Here is a 24,019-nt window from a genome sequence, read left to right as displayed (position 1 = left end):
GGGGGCTCATTTTGCCACAACACAAAGCAGGATGGCTGAGGTTTTATCTGCCCGACATTGCTTACAATCCAGTGGCCTTGACACATGGCTGAGTGGTGATAGCGTAACCACAGCTGTGAAGCAGGTAATATCACCACTATTTCACACAAAGAGTTAAAGCAGTATTTATCAATCATGGGCAGAAAGGTTTTATTCTGAAGATAATCAAGCATTTGAAATCTCTCCAGGAAGCCACCACCTTGCCCAGGCTCCAGGCTCACTTTCACCACAGCAGCGTATGCAGAGACAGCATGGTCCACAACCCTCTGGAACCTCTCTAGCCAGATCCTCCTAGTCCCAGTTATTTAATTTGGCAAAAGATGCTGAAGCTTTTCATTCCCTGTGCAGTATTTCTGCTCCCAAATTACAAGTGAACATCATTTCATGAGAAGACTAGAAAGAGAAAAAAACTCCAACCAAACCAAACTAAAAAGCCCAAAGTTGGCTACTTTCTCTATGAAGAAAATTGTAATCTTGCTACAGGAGCTGCTTGCTGAATACCTCAATTTACTACAACACTAAATAATTGGTCTGATTTTGTCTCCACCTTTCATGTAAAAATTGGAATAAGAATTTTTTGCACACTTGCTTGTTTGCAAGATTGGGACCTTCCAATAATCTGTAGTTTGAATGGTCCACGAACTGCAGTCTCTGATAAATGACTGCTCACCCACAGGGTTGCCAGTTTTGTCATGTAGGCATAACTAAAAATGGAATTTAAAGACTAATGATACAGAAGCAGTACTGTTTCCATCCATACCTGCAGCCACAGGAGGTTTTTTAACCTTTCAGAGTGCACATGTCAGCCAAAATTTGTAAATGACACTGCCTAGCAAGGAAGAAGCACCTCCTAAAACTGATTTACTTTGGAGGAAGCTTCTGCCTGGCTGCTGGTGGGCTTCTTTCAGAAAGTTTTCTCCTATCACTCAATACTATTCTTTGGCAAATGGAGATGGTGATCTGTCAAGTCTCTCTTCAAGAAGTAATAAAAAGATAAAAAAATATTATATAAAAAACTGATGTATGAATAATGTGCTGGTGCTTAACACCTGCTTAATTACTACATCCAGGCTATATCTTCTCTACAACAGATGTTTTTAATTTTTCTTCAAGAGGATGGATATGCTAGCTGAAAAACAGATGATGAGGTCAGTGCAGCCCAAGGTATTTCATTTTGGTTTTTAAAATTAACACAGACACTGGAAGTGCTGGAAAGGTCTCAGAAGAGCAGTGAATTCAGCAAGTGCTCTCCCCCTCTCTCCCACATGCATTTGTAAGGGGAGATAAAAGATGACCAACAGCAGGTATACTGATATTTTGCCACAGATTAGAAATTAGAAAGCCACAGATGGACATCTCTGGTAGACAATGGTACAAACAAAAGAAGCCATAAAGAAGCACCAGGTACCTAACTTTATTTCTTGCAGTAAGTTTCCCCAGGGAGAGAAAAAGTCTCCAGAGTATATCTTTGTTAAATGCCCCTAGCTGAGAATGAGGCAAGCACCACTCTCTCTTCATAGTTACCTTTAGACTGACACACTCTGATGGCAGAATTAATTGGATTTTTTGTCTGTTTTTAAGAGATACCCCTTAAAACATTACCATTTGTCCAGTACTATTATTTCTAGCTGCCTCAGCAAACACAAAAAGAGCAGTTCAGGTACTATGATATTAGAGTTGGAACTGTGTAGAACAAATGAGGAAAATACCAGAGCATCTGATTAAAATTGAATTCCACAAATGGTACAGCCCCAACCTGGAAGCAGGGCATTGCTCTGGGAGTCAGTGCTCTCCAGGGAAGCCACTGTTCTTTTGAACTATGCTTGAAAACAAGTCTCTAATATGAATTGAAAGCTAAAGGGTTTGCACAGATCTACTAACACAGAACTTGGTAGGATGTGTCCTGATGGGGAGGCAGCACTATATAAAACTATTGTTAAAGAAAAAGTGGAGGGGGGAAGAGCAGGGAGGAAGATGAGAGGAAGGAAGAAAACGGAATCCAAAAATGAGAGAGTCAGGAGATGATTAAGTAGAGAAGAGAGTCAGTGGTTTCCTTTCTACTTGGCTCCTCAGACCTTGGTAAAGCCTGTAGCTCAGCTTATGATGTTTAGAAATTGATGCCTTCCTGCAGGTTTATTGTGTGATTGAAAGTGGAAAAAATTCTCTTATTTAGGGAGAAGAAAAGGAGAGGAAGGAATATCCTCCTGACCCATCAGTACTGAAAATATTTTTCAAAGTCAACTAAGTCTGCCTCAGAATAAGACACCCAATCAGCATTAGTGGTTGGGCATGAAAAAGCAATATTTTTTTTCCTGGTTTATTAGAAACCGAAGTCTCTGAAAGCTAACTTGGTTTCCCAGACACAGCAGTCAGGAAGGCTGGATTTTTGATTTGTGAGATGATATTACTCTCCTTCCTACCACCTGCACCTCATCTTTATATCAAAAAACAAATCAACAACAGTTTGTAAATTAGCAAACTAGAAACTCAAACAGATTTTTAAATCCAGAAAGCAACAGAATAGAGTTTCTAACACAAAATACCCTCCATTATTTGGCTGTACCACCTTTATGCCAGCTGAAAATGGGGATCACATGAAGAGGTGTTGAATTGATACCTATTCAAAGGTAAAACATGGCTGGAACAGACTACTGCCTATTAAGTCGATGAAAAGGATATGAAAAGGACAGATGTATTCTGAGGGGGGAAGGAGGGGTTGCTATTCCATAACATTAAACCTGAGTGGTCTGCTAGGAACTTTCACAGGGAGAGTGCTGAGCAGCAAAGGCTTTCCAAAATGGATACAAATATGTTGTCAGATCACTGTGGCAGATCCATTATGGGTGAGCAGCTTAGCAAAACGAACTCGATCTCAACTGTCTCACAATATAAATACCATGAGCTCAGAAGAACTTCAGCTTCCAGTTTGCCCACTCCTTCCCCTGAGGGTGGAAGGAGAGAACTTGTGTCAAAGAAAAGCAGTGAGTCAAGGAAAGCCTTATCCACAAGAACCACCACCCCTTCGTAAGACCCTCCTGTTACATGCCAAATCCTCCACGCTGAGAGCACACATTTTCAAACACAGATGCTTCTTGCAGCATCTTGCTCTCTCTCCTTGCCTGGCTGCAAAAAGGAAATTTCAATGTAGTTACAAACAACAAACGTCTGTTTGCATATGCTAATTTCTCAAGTGATATCAAAACACCATAGTGCATGGCATTTTTTTTTTTCCTACAGTAAACTAAAGAAAGAACACAAAAAGGATAATGACTTTGAGTGTGGAGCAACCTGGAACTTGTTAAATGACATCTCCCCAGAGGTATTAGTAGTACTTCCAGACTCAGTCTATGATATATACTCAGTCTATGATATATACTTGTGATATATGGGTAAGTGAAAGCTTGTACTTTTAAAATGTATTTGAGTTTCAGACACAGATTACCAAACACAAAACTAAATTCTACTATAACAGTCAAGGCCATATTACAATTTTTGCTTACATTTATGTGATTGTTCATCAAAAAGCATAAGGACCCCAGAACTCGATTCTAGTGATTTGCCAAACCATGGCATCAACTCACCAGCCACACTCAAAGGATTTGCAAAATAATCACAAGTAGGAAGGCAACAGGCTGGGGACTGAGAAAAGGTGAAGTATGTTAACTGCATTCATCAAGAAGGATTTCTCTCTCACTGTGGTGAATTTATTAGGAAATACAGTTATTTACAGGATTTCCTATTACTTCTTTTCTTTAAAATAACAACAAACTTCACCATTTTCTTCAGGTCCATCCACTCCAAGAGAGCTGCTAAAGCAGAGATCAAAGTCACATAGAGGATCTCTTGCTAGTTCAGCACAATACAAAAGTATTGCCACAGGTGTAGATCTGAATGCTGGGACATACATAAAAGCACATCAGAGCAAAGGCTCAGCCAAATATGCCCTCCTAGATAAGAGGAAGAGAGACTACAATGCAGTAGAGGCCATCATTGCTGAAGATACAGGCTACACTCCTTTGTGAAAATCCAACCCTGATCTTACTCCATATTGCATGTTTGATGCCTTAAAATAGGAAGAACAGCAAGGACTCCCTCCTGGATGATGGTCATTGAGCTCTATAAGCTCTTTCACAGGACCAGGTACTGCTTAGAAAGCACTCAAAGGAAAAGGTTTATGCACAAATCATTTATCTTTTTCCTCCTCTTCCTTTTATTTTATGCACTGAATCATTTATCTTTTTCCTCTCCAGCCATTTCAGTGATCTGCCATTGTAGCCCAGCCAGAGCTGTGTGGCTCATTCACGAGGAGAGGATTTCTCTGTCACACCCAAGACCTGATCAGCATTCATTATACAAATTAAATACTTTCTCATATAGTTGTAAAAATGACTCTAGGGTGACCTGAGTAACTCACTAATGATTTCCTCTCCCCACCCAGTGTTTAAAGCACGTAGTCCAGAATTTCCTACAACACTTTACATCATCTGTATAATTTGCTATTTGCAGAAGTGAATATACTAGTGCAAATTCTAGCTCTGGAAGAGTTTTGAGATGGAGGGGAAGAGCTTTTGCTCTTTAACTGGCCAAGTCCTCACTGGCCAGGATTTCCCTTTTTGTCTGGGGTGTATTTGTAGGTTTTTAAAACTTGAATACTTATATTACTGCAGTGAACTCATGAGATAGCCAACCAGACTGAAAATTTTGTTCAGAGGCTTCAAAGGACTGCACAATTATCAGTGGGATCTGATGGAAGTGCCCTCTAATCTTTCAGTGTGCCCAAATTAAATGAAAAGAGATATAAAGTTATGAAAACATTTATCTGAACTAAGTTACCATTATCAAATGATGACCTTATGATATTGGATAAGAACCTTTAAAATAAGCTGGTAGACTGCCATGAAACCAAAGGAGAAAACCAATGAGATATCAAGCAGAGTAGCACTAACGAAAAAACCAAACCAACAATAACTTACACAAAAAAAAAAAAAACAAACAAAAAACCAAAAAACCAGCCACCAGTCTTCAGTATTTACTGTACATATAATGTCAGGTTGTTATTTATACTGACATCTTTCAGAGCTTTTGCCTGTTACAGAGCACCTCTAATGGAAACAGCACTGACAGAACAGAAATAAACTCATTTTCAGATTTGCTACCACCACTCAGGTTTTAGTTCTTTTCAATTCCTGCTTCATTTCTGTGAGGAACAGTACTCAACTTATGGCTGCTTGACCATAAAATACTGATATGACTATAACAAATAATTCTATTAATCCATTTAAAAGAAGAAAACTATAGGAAAAAAAAAAGAAAACAAACACAAAAAGCACCATTAAGAATAAAATCTGGATGTGTCTAAGTTTCTTCATGTGCTCAGCTATTCTGGTTAACACATGCTGACAATACTACAGACACTGTGTTTAAAATAAATAAATAAATAAAAAATCAAGGTTCATCAGGATATGCTTTATGGCAACCTTTTAATTAAAGGAAAACGTGTAAAGAAGACGTCATCTTGTGATGGCTAATTTTTAAGGTGAACTTGCTCTGACTTCATTCACATATTGTGGATGTTCACTGTACAATTTACTTAATAGAGCACTTCTCTAGTGCTTTTGAACTACAAAGGGATGTTGCTCCTTCATTTTCTAAACACACCAGTTACCAGTAATACTCCCAACAGATAACTTCTCTGCCTACCTTCAGCAGATTAGATTCTCTTTCGCTATACTTAGAGGAGCTGCCTGAATGTGGCCTATATGCCTCTGATTTCAGCCCCAATCCTTTTGCTCCCTTGAAGCCATGCAACCAGTAATTAAAACAGAATGAATCAAGACGAGGAGCTACCATCACAAGTAAAGCAGCACTAGGAGCAAGAGAAACACAGTCTACTAATCCAGAGACAATGAAGGATGTTTTTAAATGTATTTCTTCACCATCCCATCCCCAGCAGCTACTCATTGTAGCTCCCTCCACTACAACCTCTGCCACTGAGGTCTCATTATTGGAGTTTTTATCTCCCTCTGAGCTCAGTATTTCCAGCTTGCTGTAATTTCCTTGCCTGAACCAGCTGCATGTTCCTGCCTTTACTTTTCAGCAAAGCATTATTCCTCTTGCAAGAATAAGACTCTGCATCTCTCTTCCCACCTAATGAGCAATATCACATCAAATCCACTGGCTGGTATCTATTTTCCTGAGGCTTTTTAGGACAATCAAAATGTCACTTTGGAAAATTTTAAGTATGTTCCATGGCTTGATGGTACTGTGTGTGTGTCACTGACTGTTATTCTGTCACCCTCTCATTTCCAGTTTCAGTTTGTGGCATGTTAAATATTTCAGTTCCTCAGTATCAGATCTTCCAAAACATTGTACACTTGCTCCTGCCACAGAAAGAGAAAAATTGACCTTGCAAATCTAGACTCTTTTAAGGAAAGATTGATCTATAAACTGCCTAGATTTTTCATAACAGGGAGGAGATACACACGCTTATGTACAAACACACACAAAAACCTCTTCTGCAAAGGTAAGCTCACATATCCACTTATTTCTGTGGCACAATTTTTCTTTTTTCTGCTTTCAACAAGGAAACAAGAATTGATTTATTCAATCCATAACAAAAGGCAATGTAGCAATGGAAAAAGATATTGATTTGATCCTGTGTCACCAGTCCCACTTACAAAACATACACATGCAACACAAATTTCTTTCATGCACTCCAGCAATATGAGCATACATCTCATTTGAGGAATCCAGGCTCGGACCACAAAAAATAGCTGCCTGTAAAATTTATTGCAAAGTACTATACAAATACAAAGTTAAGCTAAGGCTCCTTTTGTCTAGGAAAGGATGAGTTTCTGAACTATACACATCAGAACCTTCTGATATTTTAGAAGCTATTCAGTCCATGTGTAATAAACAGGCTTGGATGGTGAATGGTTCTGGTGCTAAAAATATAATCTTATGTTTTACATTCACTATTCCTAAGTTTACTGTCATTTCATCATCGCAGTCCGGAGCTACCAGATTGTATTTAATGGTCTGTACCAAAATGAATGAAAAATTGAAGTTAAAATACCACAGACACACTTGATATATTTCAAAGAAGAGATGGACATAAAATTGTTTGGGTGGACTTAAACTTTCCTACACAACTTCATAAAAAGAAAGCTCTGAAGTTTCCACAAAGTTCTAGGAATTTATCATGTTCAGAGTAGTACAGAAAGCACTGACACTTTTTCCCACCTTCATTTTTAAATCCTAACTGTAAAAAATGGAATGTAGACAACAACATATACTGTAAATAAGACTCAGAATCCTTCCAGGAATATATATCTTGTCTAGATTACTTCAGAAAAAGTTACCCTGCAGCTTGAAAAATGGCATAATTAAACAGTGTCCTAAACTGGATTTCAGAGATGACAAATTAATAGTTGTTTCCTTTTTTTTCTTTTTTTGCCTTTCATACCTAGAGCTTCCTATTGGAAGTTTCAGTTTAACATTGTTTGTCAGATCAACTCTATCCAATTAAATACACCTCTCCCCAAAGCATCTGCTTGAGACACGAATACAGGACTCCTCCAATTGCCTAACTGCTTCTGACTGCCACATCCCTTCCAGTAATCATTTCCATAGGTGACATCTCTGTAACAAAGGGTTTCTAGAGCCTCACACAAGCTCAGATGAAAGCCTTTCACATTTGTCTCCAACATCCTCTGGCACTGAAGCAGCCTCATAAAACTCCAGGGTAAGCAAAACTCATGCTTGATCACACCACCGTTTCACAATTTTAAGACCAAGCAGGTCTGTAGATCTATGCCCTAAATATTAAACAACTGCATGAATAATAAAATTCATTGAACATCACAATATAAAACTCTACCCTTATTTTAGCCTGTACTATGTACTTATGTACTAGCTACATGCTTGAATATCTTTACAATAGTCCCCAACTGATTACATTGCTGAAAATAGAGTGTCATAAGTAATTTAGCACCACTGACTACTGTACCTTCTTATTTATTACAGTAGACTATGAATCAATTGTTTTCTGAGCTATCTCCCCTTAAGCACAAATATTCTTTTCATACTAAAATATCTTACCCTTTATTTTAAGAAATAAGGGATATTACTTTTTTGTTGTTGTTCACTCATCTCCTGCTGCATACTGTTTCTGAATAAAATGCTTTATAATAGTCTAAACCTTGGTTTTGAAGCATCATTCAGGACAGATGAAAAGGAGGTAAATTTTCATTTCATTTCCACCAGTGTAAATGCAAAATAAGATAATGTATTTGTAGTTGGCACTTATAGTAGAGTAATCAGGAGAATAATAGAGCAATCATAGAATAGTAGGGGCTAGAAGGGACCTCTGGAGAAGACTGAATTCAACCCCCCTGCCAAAGCAGGATCACCTAGGGAACATCACGCAGAAATGTGTCCAGATAGGTCTTGAAAGTCTCTAGAGAAGGAGATTCCAAAAACTCTGGGCAGCTTTTTCCAGTGCTCCATCAGCCTTATAGTAAAAATATTTTCCCTCATATTGAGGTAGAATCAACATTTGTCATGTTGCAGTAATGTAATAAGATGTGTCATAATCAACTTACCTATCACATCAGATGTCCATGAACTACAATCCCACTGTAGTCTGAAGAAAACTTGACCTGTTGAATATGAAGAAATACATTTTCACCCATGATGAAGTCTTGCCCTCTTTAGGGCAGGCTAATAAACCACAGATTTTTGTAGGGAAGAACCAAAAACACTTTGTTACAACAGAGAACTTAGCATCCCGCAGCTTAATTTTTGTTTTCTATTACAATTTGAATACATACAGACAACTTGGATCTCCTAATCAGTAGCCTTTATGGTTTTAATCTTTGTACAGAGTGTTCACGGAGATTTAGCATTTGATTCTAAGAAGTATCTCAGTAAGATTAAAAAAAAAAAAACCAAACCAACCCTGAAGCTTATCTATTGTAAAAAAATTGTACACAGGAATTTTTATGGTGCCCTTTGAACAAATCTGTGAAGACCAGAAAGCAAAATGCTTCCTTCTTCCTCTCTTTGACTTTTATCTTTGCTTCTTTATACATATACTTTCTCTCTCAGCGTGAAGTCAAATGAAGGGAATGGAAAAGAAGACAAATGGACAGAAATAATAATTGTCAGGGACATAAGGAGGTAGTTTTCTGCCAACAGTACAATTATATTAATTTCATTTTTATTAAATTCTCTGAAAACCATAATTGCCAAATATTTAGCTCTTATATTTGCATTACCTGAGATTTAGAATAGTTTTGCTGAAATCTCTTGAGCTATAAAGCAAGGCATAAAAGAGTCACTGACAGCCTGAATTCAATAGAAAGTAAGCAGAAGTTGGAGGTGTCCACTCAGCTTAAGTGGATGTAAAGCATACTGCTGATGCTAATACTGTTCTTGAAAAAAAACAGGTTAATTATCAACACTCTACTAGCATGAAGGCAATAACATGAATTTTTGTTATCTGAGTTTGAGACTGTACAGTCTGTAGTCTGTATCTTTTGGTGTACAGAACTGTAATGATCTTATTACTTGCCCCTGAAGCACAAACCATGAATTTATGTTTACTGACTTAAATTGTTTCACCGACTCCACTTAAGTAGCACAAAAGATATGGTCTTAAAGTAAACTAGGAAAAGAGACACAGCTCAGGAACATTTAACCTATGACATCTGACATTGATTTTTTAATGCAATCTATATTAATGTTGGCCTTCCTATGTTTCCCTTGGTTGTTTTGGGTGCAGGGAGCTCCACTGCATCAGAGTGAGATCAGTAAGCAAAGGCTCAATTACATTTCCACTCAATTGCATGGGAAAAACTTCTATTAACTTGATAGGGAGCCAGAGCAGTTCCTGAATGGCAACAGACATCCTGCAGGCCCTCTTTTCTTGCCTTGGGCAGCCATTATATTTTAGGTTATAGACATTTTAGGATACAAAGGAAGAAAAAGACCCAGACAATTTGGGAGAGTTGAGACAGTGGATTATTTCCATGTGTTTTGTTTGTTTTGTGGCAAGTGTGTTGACACATAACCAAGTGCAAACAAGAAAGTAAAAACTAATACTGCGTGACATGCCACAAGGGAAAAAGCAACAATCCGGTTTTATAATGCATCAGGAAGTTTCCTCAGGAATAACTTTATCACAGCGTGCTTACATGGTATACAGAGGAAAGAGACGCCAAACTGAATAAAGGATTGGGGAATAAGGTTTTTAACTTGTCCATTGGAAATCATCAAGTTTTTGATATTGCCTACAGACTGCCTTATCACACACTTACACCATGATATGAGAAGAGAGTTCATTGTTAGACCTTTCTGCTGTTTTGCATCACTTGTTATTACAACAGTTTACCTAAAACACTCATTAAAACAGATGAGCTTGAAGCCAGCTGGACAACACAGTGCAACTCAGCTTAAACACATCGACTGCTCTCAGACAAGTAATCCAAAGCTGCTTTACCTCCAACTCCCTGTGAATTTTACCTCACTTTTTTTTGCTTCTCCTCAGTTTTGTGTCTTAAATACCCTGGAAGTAAGATTTGCATTAGGTCCTTGGAAGCAATCAAACCTTTTTCTTTCTAAATATCAGAAGTACCAAATAAAACCAGCCCCTTTTGTTCTCTGCTGTGCTCAGAGGGTTTCTGCTTTTCTCTGAAGATTCCAGCTCTAGTAACAGTCATAACTGAGAAGGGCTTTCACAACCTCCTCCCATGAGGTTCACAAATTTTTTTAAAAGGGGAGTTACAAGATAAACATTGGCACATCTACTACATCTATATAATCTATTTGCTGGAGACTGAAGGAAAAAAATATTTTTGTTCTCCTTTAAAATCAATAATGTCTATAGGAATATTACTCAGTCCATTTTTAATCTATCATGACTTCTCTTTATTTGCATTTTTGATCAGAGAAAGGGTTAGGAATCAATATCTGCATAGCAGATACTAGCAGCCTATCCAGTCATTAATACATACATTCATCTAGATAAAAAGTTATCATGAAAATTCACACAGTAAGTTTAATACACTTTATTTTTTTTATCTTTTAATTTTAGGTCACGTGTTTCCTCATATGCAGAACTGAAATAGCATTTCCTCTTTATATCAAAATGGAGCTCATGACTCAATCTTCCTTTTGCTTTTTTCTTTCAAAAGACCACCAGTGCACAGCACACAGTTATGCAACACTAATGAAGGAAAAGGTCCTTGCTCAGTGGTGTTTACCTGCACAACAGCTGTTTACAACAGGCAACATTTTATCCTTGGACTAGACATTAAATTAAGAAATGCAGTATATGAAAGCTGATATGAATAAACTTAGAAAATGGTTGAGTCACACAAACCACACACAACTCTTCTTAAAAATTACACTTTACATAAGAGTAATTTCCTCAAAGAGTATTATGAACCATCCAGAATGCAATGTTATTCCATTTTCCTCTTAAAGGTGTTTTCTATTCACAGTATATGCGTTGCTTTGCCCTCCCTAAAGTAACAATTTAAAGAATCTGGACTTCAAGTTCTTTATCCATGATGTCTGAGACAAGACATTAATTTTCAGCTTCAAGTATGGGAGTGGCAATTCAGACATGACACTGTCCCTAAAGACACTGCCTTGTTCAGCCACCTCTCTGCCCCCGTGCAAAGCTTCACAATAAGACAATCACGATGGACTAAGCTAAGCAAAATTAGATATCCTGGAGGATAAACTGCTCCCCCTCATGGGAAGGACAGGCAGATCCCAAAAGTCATGCAAGCCAAACACCCTGTGGGATCCCTATGGTGGAAAATCCCCTCTCTGTGGCTTCCAAGGGACTGGGTTTCTTTGGGAAATGTTGCTAACATGAATTTTAAGATATACCATGGTGCTGTTTCTCTTTTATGCCATAGGGTGATAAATCCCTGTGATTAAACAATCCCTGTGTTGTAGCAGTGGTGTATCAGTAGTGGTAGTAGTGGTGTATCATACAGAAGCTCAAAGCCAAAACAAACAAACCAACTCCAACAAAACAAACAAACCACAAATGGAAAGATGAGTTCTTGACCTGGGATGCAACTAATTTTCTGCATGTCATATAAGCCAGTACATTCTACTGTACTGATCAACCAAGATAAATTTTCACTTTACTGTTTCCTAACCATGAAATGTCGTAAAGCACTAGAAAAGGTTTACTTCTTTTACCCAGCACACCAGGACACTTCATGCAATTAATTTAAAGGGAGAGGGCTTTAGACTGAAACAAAAAAGGCAATATTGATTAGCTCAGTATTTTCTAATAAATGGAGTTTAATATAACAGAAAATTTGAAAGGTTGGGTATCTGAGTTAGGCATTTCTTGTGCAGTCAGAAGATGCAGAATGAACACAAGCAATATAAGCTTTTCTAAGGCTGTTTCCAGCTAAAACTGCTTACCTACGGCTTCTGAAAATGAAAAAAATCCAAGAAATTAGATAGTTAGGTTGCTTAAGCAGTTTGCAAGTTTCCATTCATTCTGCAGAACACACAAACACATTGAGGACATATGATTATAATTTGAAATTTCCAAAGAAATGCAGTAACACCAAAAAAAAAAAATTTAATTTCGAGTCACTTCTTCAACTTATCAGATAACAAGAGTTCACCACTCCATTTTTTTCTATTTTTTTTTTTTTTTTTTTTAAATAAAAAGCAAGCAAAAGCAGACTCACCAAGCGACATTTGAATTTCATGGCTTCCATTTGGGAGTGCTTTATCTCTAAACTTAGAAAAGACTGCAGTGTTTTAGAATGGTGTTTCAAGAAGCTAGACCTTGTTAATTCACTAACATGATTGAGAAACATTGAGAGTTAACACATTTGGATAAATCAGCAAAGAAGAAAGAAGTGGGGGAAGGAAAATAGCTCTGGAATACAGCTTCGCATGGCAGTTACCAAAGGCTAAAACTCAGATAAAGTTGCTAGAGGCATCAACACCAACTTATACAATCCTAATTAAAATTTTTCAGTATCCAGAACTGAAGTAAACTGCAGTTATTGTTCAGACCGATTTCTGATGTAGCCAAGTGAAACACAGTGGTCTAAAAATGCATCAGTGACTGAGAGCCACGAACTAAGGCCAGGTACAGTATGGTGCGAGCAGTGATGCAGAAGCTCTATGAAGCTGGACCAGTTGTTGTCATGACCTGGATTGGGCAACCCAGGGAAATTCAGATTGGACCCACTTGGTTTTTAAACTCTAAGAGGAGCCCAGGTGTGGCTGAATCCAAACTTAGTCTCAGGCTTGGCCCTAGGCTCCAGGAATTCACTTAAGGAATGAAAATTAAACACGCTGCACAACGCTACAAAATGAGCATAGAGGTAATGACATGGCAGGATGGGCATTAAAATAGAGCATTTCAAAATTCTCATGGGGATTAGAAACAAGTACAAATGTCTCTAGCACATATGGGTCAGAAACTTTGTAAAGCTGAGCTCTACTTTTACAGAGCCATCCTCAGGCATGAGATCTGCAGGCTCTCCTTCAAAAATGCCTCTTCGTTATTTATGCCTCTATGATATTTATGTTTCACAACTCTACAAGTCAGTGGGAGTTCTAGGTACTCAAGAAAGCTGAATAAAAATATTTAAGCAACTGCATATATATATATATTTAAATAGTTATTTACATTCCAAACATCTGTCAACTATTAAAAGTTTCAGTCAAACTGTAGCACTGTATGTATTGTAGATCCACACTTTAGGCGATTCTTACTTCTGTGGCTTTTTACCTCTTAGATCATAAGAATGTTCTCCCTTCACTTTTTAAGCAAAAGTTTATTTTACTTAATGTAATAAATTTAAATATGAAAAAAACCCAAACAAAACCCCAATACACATGAAAAACTTAAATAACTTTGAGTAGCAGCAACAAAAGATCTCTTCTTCTTGAATTCAGAATTTTAAAACTTCAAGGAGTTAACATAGGCCTAAAATATAGATTAGGTTTTTTTAAGAGATCTTCATCATCCTTCAAAAAAATGTTTGCCATCTGTGGTGTCCCTGCTTGCTGTATTTCAAAATCCAAGATCATAGGCTTTAGGCAGGCTCTTTACCCTTCCAAAACAAATATACAAAGGAAGTCACAGAAATAATTCTTCAAATAAATGCAAAAGGCTCAGTATTGTCATACTCACTGAACAGCTTCATTTACAACCCTGGACTAAATCCATTATAGATGTTGACAGCTTTAGATCTATGTATTACGTTTTGGGGGATAAATGCCACTACATATTTAGCCTTTATAGAGCAAAGCTTTTATTTTGTGTATAAATCTGCATTTAATGAGCCTTGAAAGAGATGATTGCTAAATAACAGCCTGCTGCATTCAAGCTCAACTGCCTCCAATTATATTGTTTAAAATTACATAATTGTATGATATAATGTGTGTCCAACAATCCCTGTGTTTTATTACTGCACAGCACTATAACACCCGCGTAAATCACCTTTTCACTTTCACAGTCAGCCTCTTTCATTTTGCTTATTCAGCCAACACAACGCACACAGAACTGCACTTTTGATTGCTGAATGCATCAAACCAGCTTACCAGCCTCAGCAGAATAAAGAAAGTAATGGAAGTGGTCAGCTTGCAAAGATGAAAGGGGAAAGAAAGGTAAAGTCTATACAAGGAAAAGAGGGAGGTTCTATTTTCTAGAACCAGTACAAACTCATACATGGTGTTTGTGAATTCTGTTTCTCAGGGTGTTTCCTGTTGGGAAATGCTTCTGAATATATTGTCTATCCAAAATTCTCATGAGAAGGAGTGCAAAGCAGCTAAGCTTGGCAAGTTCTTTACTCCTATATGGATATTGCAGTATTTACTGTAATAGGACTAAAATTAGCAAGAATCTTATTAGCAAACATGCCATTAAGCTGTTAAACACCTACAAAAACCTCTCTTCTTCCTCCACATACTTTATTCTCTCAATTTAAAAACTAACCTAACTTTTAATCAGCAACTTAATACACTGACACTGAGTCAATACTTGTAATAATTCCTGCCACAGAAATTTGAGTTCCAAAGCCATCCATAAAACTCCTTTTTGACTTCACAGGGACAGCAACTCTTTGTTTTGGTATGATTTATTTGGCACACCTTCCAAAGTAATAAAATTCTAGTTTTCAAATGTGACATAAAACACTCAGCCTACTCCATCACTTCCCTTCCAGCACACTCTCCACACAGGATTTTTCTGTTTTCTCTTCAGTACACAAGTCCATATGCTCACAAGATTACACCTTTTAATCAGGGAAGCTGTGGTATTCCATCCCTTTGACAGAAGGGCTCCCATTGGTGTCCCCATCAATAGAGAACAGCACACAGCTGCCTGCTACAGCTACCACTGTATTCTTTTTTGCTTTTGGATGCCTGTAAAGCATTGGCTTTAGTTTTTAGTCTGTGTTGACTTTTAAAGCCTGCAGCTTAGCCTTACCACAAATCAATACATTGAAATTTGACAATCTGAAACAGTGACTCTCAATGTCCTTAGGTGGCTGAGCCTTTAAAAGGGGACTTCAAGTGTAGGGCTTAGCATCCTCTCAACTACCCCAACCTGCTCTTGATAATCAGCATTTAATACACTTTTAAGAGTCCTGAATGTGGGGGCTTGCATGTAGCAGGCTGCATCTCCCTGTGCCTGATAACTCAAATACCCATCTTCTGAAATCTACTGTTATAATTATTTTAACAGCCTGGTCAATTTCTCAAATTGGGAAAAGCTGGTTTAAAACTATGGTTAATTTTTTTCTGTGTTACCAATTAAGTTCACTGCTGCACCTCTGTTCCTAAACAATACCTTAACTAGAGTCAACAGTAGAAAAGCAAGGTACTTGAATTTAGATGCTATTTTGGAACTAAAGTAAAAATTAATGTGACTATAATTATAAAGTAATAATAACAAATGTATCACTTTAATCTGGAGGAAACATTTCACCCTTGTTTATCAAACAGCCCATTTTTATGTACTATCTTTTACAAAAATTCTTCAAATTAAGGCCTGAATACAAATGTTTGTATTATGTTGAAAAGTATCAAGTAGTGGAAAACATGATCACCATCTCTCTCAAAACTACTTATCACAGCAAGAAATACCACACAACTAACAAATACACCAATATTAACTTGCTTTTAGATTTAACAAATTATTTCCTATAGAGAGACAGCCTTTTAAGATGAAATGCAAGTGGAAGCCATTTAAAGGAAACGTTTAGGGGCAGGAGGGCAGAAGTGTAGTTTAGAGGCAACCCCAGTTGGGTTGCCCGTGCAACCATGAGTCCTCTTGGTAACTTCAAAGAAACCTGGGGTTGACCATGGAACCACAAATTAAAATCAACATTCTGTCAGTCCAGAACATGGCTGCATTCCCAGCGGAGAGAACTCCCACAGCTTCCAGATTGCCAAATCTACTCAGTGGTACCGACCCAATTTCTGACTGCTGTCTTTTCCTAGCTAAAATAGCTGGCAAAGTTTCTCCTGGTGTCCTCCCCAGGTGCCCAACCTCTTCCAGAGTGAGAGTTTGCTCACCTTTTCTTCAATGTTGTTGCTCATTAAAGCAACAGGAACAATACTGCTGATGGAAGAAATGCTTTCTGCTAAACTGTGAGGGTACATATATCTCAAACAGTAAAGTTCTTAAATAAGATGCTTCCGAAATACAGAGTCCTGTCTTTGCCTTCTTGTTTCCATCTGTCTGGGATTTACCTCTCCCACATTTATAAGCTTTCCTTGGCAAAAATAACGGTTACTTGGGCTTTTTCAAATAAATGCCAAGGTTTCAAGAGTCCCACTCATCTTTTTTTTCATTTTGACAAAGGCCAAGGAGGGGTGATCATTGTGAGATCCACAGTAAAAAGAAAAGAGCATTCTGAGTTCAGGTACCTTGGGTACATTACATGGCAGCAGCCCCATAAGACCCCAATGTTCCTAAGCCGCTGCGTTACACATGAAGTGTTGACACCCCAGTGTGTTTCAGCAGCTCAAATAAACCAACACCTGAAGTGTTCTCACCTGGCTTGTTTTCAAGCAGAAAATTAGATGATATCAGTAGAGAGAGGAAGCACTTGTTGGCAGTGGAAAGGTAAGGCAAATTTAAAACCAGCAGGGGAGGCAGAGCAGGTAAAATTTTTTACCAGTTAAAGAAGAAATAAATATATCTATATAAAAACAGTCTATACTTTAAATTTTGGGTCTGATTTATTTTACACGGGTACCATATTGCCATCAAAAGGCTTTTCTGTAGATCTGTCTGCACTGAGTTCTACTTTTCACTTCTATACAATCAGACCTCTTCTCATAGTTTGGGTTTTGCCCATGTGCTTTAAGGGTTGCTTTCCTGACTGCTGTATTTGGACTCCTTCTCTAAAAATTACTACATCTGTGTTGCTTCGTACTTTCAGAATATCCACATAAAACAATAAAACTATAGAAAAGCTGCTTTAGAAGATAATTTGTATGTCAAATTTCAGAGGAAAAATGAATCTTCTTTTCTTAATGATTGATAAAGTTTCTACTAGTCAGGGGTATGGCTTGACAGTAGATAAGAAAGCAGAAGAGAAAGAATACACATCAGCTATCAAAATTCTTGCTGAAGAATAGAAATCCTACTACTTTGAAAATGCTATACCCACTGAACACTTTAAACTGATCTTATCTTAGTACACCTACATGGATAAATTGTTACTTTCACAGTCACTGCAGCAATTTTCTGGCTCTTTAAATTATTCCCAAAGAAAAAAAAAGAAGTCTTCTTTTACTATTTGCAGAAATAGAAGTCCATGAAAATGTACAAGTTAGACATGCCAAACTACAGACTTTAAGCCCTGAATTGGGAAAACCTTAAATGAAGTCTGAGTAATAAAGGCCTTGCATAGTTTACTATTTTTTCCCAGAATATAGCAAAAAAAAAAAATATGCACAACTGAAAAACTTCAGTTAATTGTGGTTGCACATCCAGCAAAAGTATTGAAACTGCTATAAGTACTTTGACTTCCAACTTAACTAATCTTTGAAAAAAGAGCCCCATTGTTATCAAATTTTACATGCATTTGTTTCCTTCATAAAGTTGAAATACTGAAGGAAAAATATTCATTCCTTAATACTTTTGTCTCAAAAAATGCCTATTTAATAAAAAAATTAACATGAACGCAGTTGCCAGTACTCATTTTCTTTAACAGTCTTGTCCCAAAACTTTGCACAATAAGTTAGTTATTTTTTTTACACAAAAAGATTTCAAACACATTTTTCCATCCCTGTCACTTAGACATCCCAGCCCAACTGCAGGACAAATACATTCATTTTTATTCCCCCATTATTTAATGGATACTCACTGATGGAAATAGCAATAAAAGTAGAACTCTTTATTTACAGATACATCAAGCATGGTATGCCTTAATTTGATTCTCTCTATAATAGAATGGTTTGGATTGGAAGGGACCTTAAAAATCCTGTAGTTCCAACTCCCCTGCCATGGTCAGGGACACCTCCAACTAGGTCAAGTTGCTCAAAACCCCATGAAGCCTGGTCCTGAACACTTCCAGGGATGAGGCATCCACGGCTTCCTTGGGCAACCTGTGCCAGTGTCTTGCCACCCTCACATGAAAGAATTTCTTTGTAATGTCTAACCTAAATCTACTTTCTTCTAGCTCAAAACCATTACCCCTTGTCCTACCATTTTAAGATCTTGTAAAAAGTCCCTTCCCACACAAATGTCATTATGAATTTGAATTCCTAATAGAATATGGAAAAAAAATAATCAAGAAAAAATAAATTCAATGCGATCCATGTCAATAAATTCTTTAGCAAAATCTGTTAGAGGAAATATAAATAAAGAAACAGTTAAAGGCATAGAAGGACTCACTTCACCAATATTAGATTTTGTCCTGTACTGAGGTTCATGTTCTTGCTGATAGCTGGCAGGTAACACATTACTGCAGGTAACCAATATACATCCCTTGATCGAACACTACAAATATAGGAATTTTGAAGTGTCTATGTCTATTTATAAATTACACAGCCATAAGTAAAATGTTTGCACCTGCTGAAAATGCCCTTCCCTACCTGCTTTCTCCCACAATCCTCTCTTTTCTTTAAAAAATTTTTTCCTTACCTAGTGGAAACCTTATTAGTAGAATTTTTATGGCTGCAGGGTATCGGTCATTCATGATATCATGGATACCATAAGACAAAAATACAAATTTTGACTAGTTTGAATATTCCAGAATAGGAAATTGAAGAGAAGAATGGATTTTTCATTTCATATATGAAATACATGTCTGGTTCCAAAGCCTGAATTCTTGGGTGTGGTACTGGTATCAGGATCAGTTGGCTTTCCACACGGGAATCATCTGTAAGCAACCTCCAAGCCTGTTAACATTAGCATTCCTGGATCTCAATTTTCCACAATTACATATTTTACTTCTATTACCTATTCCAAAAAATAAAAAAGTCTCTCTACTGCCTTGAAAGCACTAACAAGTGCCATTCTCTGGCCATGCTTTCTGAGCTCTCTGCTCATGCCCTAATTGAAGGAATGACTCCGCAGGGAAATGATTGTTCATAGGACATGTTAAGACTAATTCCAGGCTTCACCTATGCAATCAGATCTTGAGTTATCTGGCAGCTATAAAAGAGCTCACTGTGCCAACAGCCATAAATCTGGAGCCTGCCTCTACAAAGGTCTTCAGGTCATCAGAAAAAGTTCTTGCTTCTTGCTGAAACTGAGCCCCATCGATGGATGCTGCTCTCTCCCTTCATCTTAATTACTTTCCTCCTAAAGCAATTTGTCGGATTACTGGGAGAAGAGCTTCCCACAGGGAGCTTCCTACCTTACAGAAAGGAGAAAGGGCAACCTAGCTCCTTCCTGTGAATTCACATGACCTCTTTAAACTCCTCATAAGTCCCCACTGGGAAGCTTCTCTGAAACATTTTCAGCACTCTGGAGTGTTGTTCTCCTTTCTGAAAATGCTGATATTATTCCTGTCTCTCCTTTCAAAGATTTGTCATGGGTAAGACAGGCAAGAGTTTCCCTTCTGGGCCTATGAGTACTCTGGGCTGTCAACCAGAGGAGTTTCTAACTCTAAAAGCAAAAGCAAATCTTAAAAAAAAAAAAAAAAAAAAAAAAAAAAAAAAAAAAAAAAAAAGGAATGAAAAAAAAAAAAGACATCCCTGTTATTTTCCATAAGTTCTTCAATTCTCAAACTTACTCTTCATCAGACTCTTAAAATCATCAATGTGATACTTTTCCCCTTGCTAGTAATACTGATTTAGTTTTTAGTTTTCTATGAAATAGGATATTTTTTTTTTTTTTTTTTTTTTTTTCCTATGTCGCATCTGAGCTGGCAAGTATTAAAATATCCAGCCTGGGTTTGTAAAGAAACTGCGGTGTCCCACCATCTATCCATAGCACAACTAATTGCACAAATGAAGAAAAAAACAAAACCCAAAACCATACAAAACCACAAAAGAAAACCCCACAAAAAACACAAACAACCCCAAGCCAAACCAAAAAAACCCACAAGCCACTCAAGAAACAATAAAGCTAAGTATGGTGCCTATAACATGGGCTGCTCAGGATCAGTGGTATCCCTGTCCAAATCCACCCCATTATTCCTGTCTTGACTTCTGAAAAGAAATAGAACAGACACACCTGCTGTGGATGAGCATGGGGCCAGCTTAGGTCCCAGGCAGATTTATTTCCTCAGGCTTCACAGTGAAAGTCAGGGACTGTACTCATCCCACCCTAGACCTGGCTCTGGGAGTGATGGGTTCACATCAACACACACCTGAACACGGTCCCTCCGATGGGAGCCAACAGGGCAGAGTGCTGGCTCCCTGTTATCTGCTGCTATGGACAAACCGTGCCAGTGGACCCTGCACCAAAATATTGTTCCCTTGAGGAGGAACAGTCCCATGCCATTAACAGATCAGCATGAAAAGGGATGTGCACTTATCCTCAGTGTAAAGAGTGGGAGAACATGACAAAAATCACTGGGACTGAAACTGGAGAGCGATTTCCTCTTCTGAGACTGTAACTGTACCCCACCCTGCTGGGACATAATAAAAAAAAATATGGGACATAAGTCCCATATATTTTCAGGAGGAAAGTGGGAAGAAGGGGAAAGGAAGCTTGTTCCGTGGTATATGATGTACACGCATAGATGTTTTGCCTACGAATATTCAGTGAAAAGAAAACAGGAAGCTCAATGGTCTAATGAGGTCGTGGACTTCATTAATTTATTACAAAAGAGAATAGGATTTGGGTGTCTTGAGGGCAGCTTCCTCATGGGAAATAGTGATTCAGGATAATGCAGCACAGCTGTGGTACACTTAGAAATTCTAAATACAAGTGTGATTACCTTTATTTTTTTTAATGGCTTAGCTTAATTCTCAGTCTCCTTAAAACACACTATTTTGCTATAGTTCATATAACAGCCTAATTAATTCTATTTTGAAGCATATATTTCCATCACATTTACTTTAACACATGGATTCTAAACCAAACAAGTTTTAGAGATCTCATTAATTTTATATATCAGGATGTTTCCTGATGGATTATTCTTGTACCTCCCACACCTCCTACTTCAAGATGAAAATTCTTAAGATAAGAACCTCCAACAAGATAAAAAACCTGGAAGCAAGACCTACATGAAGTCAGAAATTTATTACTGTCCTTTTCAAAAGAAATGCAATCTAAGGAGTACAAAATAAAGATGAAGAAAATCTGGTACTGTTAACATAAACCCTTGTATTTTGGAATAGAAATGAAGGTTCTGTAACTTGTATGCTGCCCTAACAGTCACACAAGTGTTATTCAAAAAGAGCAGGTCTTTAATTATTAATAGTTGCTAGATTTTTTAATTTTACTTGTTAAAAATGAGTAACAGTGTAATCTAAACCAATTTATTGGACCAATATTGAAACTGTTAACAGTAAGAGGTATGTCTTTTCTCTATCTACAAAGCACACTAGTCCCCCACATCCCACCATTAAAAATTATGGTTTTGATCTTTGTTTATCGTGAGATTGGCTCAGAAGAGCAAAAAACCGAGAAACAAAGGGCAGCAAATCCTGCCATAAGACAAAACATTTTGTGTTTTCTGTGAAAAGCTGGAAGACATCTGAAAATACAGATCTGGTAATGAGTGAGCTTTCCAAAAAACTGCTGCAGAACTTCTTTGAGAAAAAAACCCACTAGACAAGTGCTAAGCAAGCTCAAGTCCTGCAAAGATAGTCCTAAAGGTTGAAATTTTCCCTTGCCCCAGAAACTTTGGAAGACAACTTAAAAGCTGCCCTCCACAGATGCTGCTACAGGCAGTGGCGTATGGAGAAGGCCACAGCAGTCAGCACCATGAAGACTGCACCATGCTCAAAACCATAAAGGACAAATGCAGAACAACTACCACAATTTACAGATGTGTCCAGAGCTGGACATTTTACCCTGGAATCCCTTCCTGCTTCCAAAGCATCTCTGCATCAGGAAAAGAAAGATAGCTTAAAGCATTCTTATTTTTCATTTCATTTGGCCCCATAATCTGCACTGTGCTTCTGCAAAGGTAAGGGGGAAAGAAAACATCTGTCAGTATATTTCAGTACATATTTTCCTTCAAGGAAAGCCTGCAATGTTGAATAGGGAAGATAATTCCTTGTGAAATGTTAGTAAAACATAATAGAAGTTTTTCTACCTAACACATCAGCAAAAACTGTATAAAGATTTAAAAATATTTGCTAATATATTATAGCTGTGACATCCTATTTAAGTGAAAGAGGACCTTAGATACAATCTAGGGATATTTCTTCTTCTCAGTTTGCAAAACTCAGTCCTTCATATCTAGGTGGTTCTTGCTCTTTTCCTAATCTGATTTATAAGGTCATCAGTAATAAAGATTACTTTTAGTCCTTATGATGCCATAAAAATAGTTATTTTCACTTAAAATGAGTTCTGTCCCTTCCTTTGTCCTACCTATCCTTTTGCCTCTATTTGTACCTGTTAGTATCATAAAACAAAGGAAAACCAGGAAGCTTTTCAAGGCTGTATTTATTTTTTCTCAGAACAACTGCACCACCAAGTTATAAAGTCAATAAAATACCTCCTAGAGGAGGAAGTTTCACAGATAATTTTCAGACATCACAGACATATGTGTGGAAGTTAGGTGAATTTTGATCCTTATCTATTTTGAAAATTTTAGGTCAAAACCTCAGTTCTACCAGTCTCTGTGACAACAAATATAAATCTTTCTGGCACAAGTTTAAACTGCTACAAAATAGGGATTAGGAAGACTTTCCAAAGTTAAAAGTGTTTGATTTTAATTAGTGGTTTCCAAAAACTGTGCATTTCACACTTGTGTGTCTCTTCTGGTGAATAAATCCCACATTAGTAACTAGTAAGGTGATAAACTAACACCATGGCAGAGCAGTGAGGTAACTAGCACCTGAGTTTGGAACATCAAGCTACTGATCTCCTTTCTGACAGTACCCAGATTTGATTTAACCTCACAATAGAGCACTTCAAGTTGCTAGATTATATTTTTTCTTCTGTTGTTAAAGTCCTATTCCATAAACCTCAAGAAAACCTCTCTCGGCCCAAACACAAAGTTCTAAGTATGACTAAAGCATGGAGGTGGGAGATGGCTGAAGGTAAAACAAAAAACATGGCTGATACTACTGGGATAGGTCTGAGTTCACAAGGATCACTCAGCAAGCCACAGAGTATGTTCTGTGTCTTGCTAAATAGAATTCTAGAGGAATAGATTATTCATTAAACAAAACAAATGAAAAAACTAAGATGTTAATAGGAACAGCTGTCATCAGAATGAACACTGTGAAACATGCATAATAAAAACTGAAACAGATTAATCTGCCTGTTGTGGGTGTTCTGTTTTAGGTATTTAAAAATAACCCATGAGAATATGAATATTTCCTACGTCAAGTC

General features: G+C 37.4%; 1 protein-coding gene across 3 annotated transcripts in view; it reads right to left on the bottom strand.

The window, feature by feature from the left end:
- LOC139792890 (poly(rC)-binding protein 3-like) overlaps positions 1-24,019 on the bottom strand; it is a 510,075-nt gene that overhangs the window by 301,351 nt on the left and 184,705 nt on the right. For all 3 annotated transcript variants that reach the window (XM_071736835.1, XM_071736837.1, XM_071736836.1), the window contains one exon: positions 8,643-8,699. The gene's annotated coding sequence lies outside the window, so the exon portion shown is untranslated. The remainder of the gene's footprint in view (positions 1-8,642; positions 8,700-24,019) is intronic.

Source organism: Heliangelus exortis, chromosome 2, assembly GCF_036169615.1.
Source record: "Heliangelus exortis chromosome 2, bHelExo1.hap1, whole genome shotgun sequence".
Taxonomy (NCBI): Eukaryota; Metazoa; Chordata; class Aves; order Apodiformes; family Trochilidae; genus Heliangelus; species Heliangelus exortis.
The sequence above is the reverse complement of the archived record's forward strand: the minus strand, read 5'-3'. Positions and strand labels throughout refer to the sequence as shown.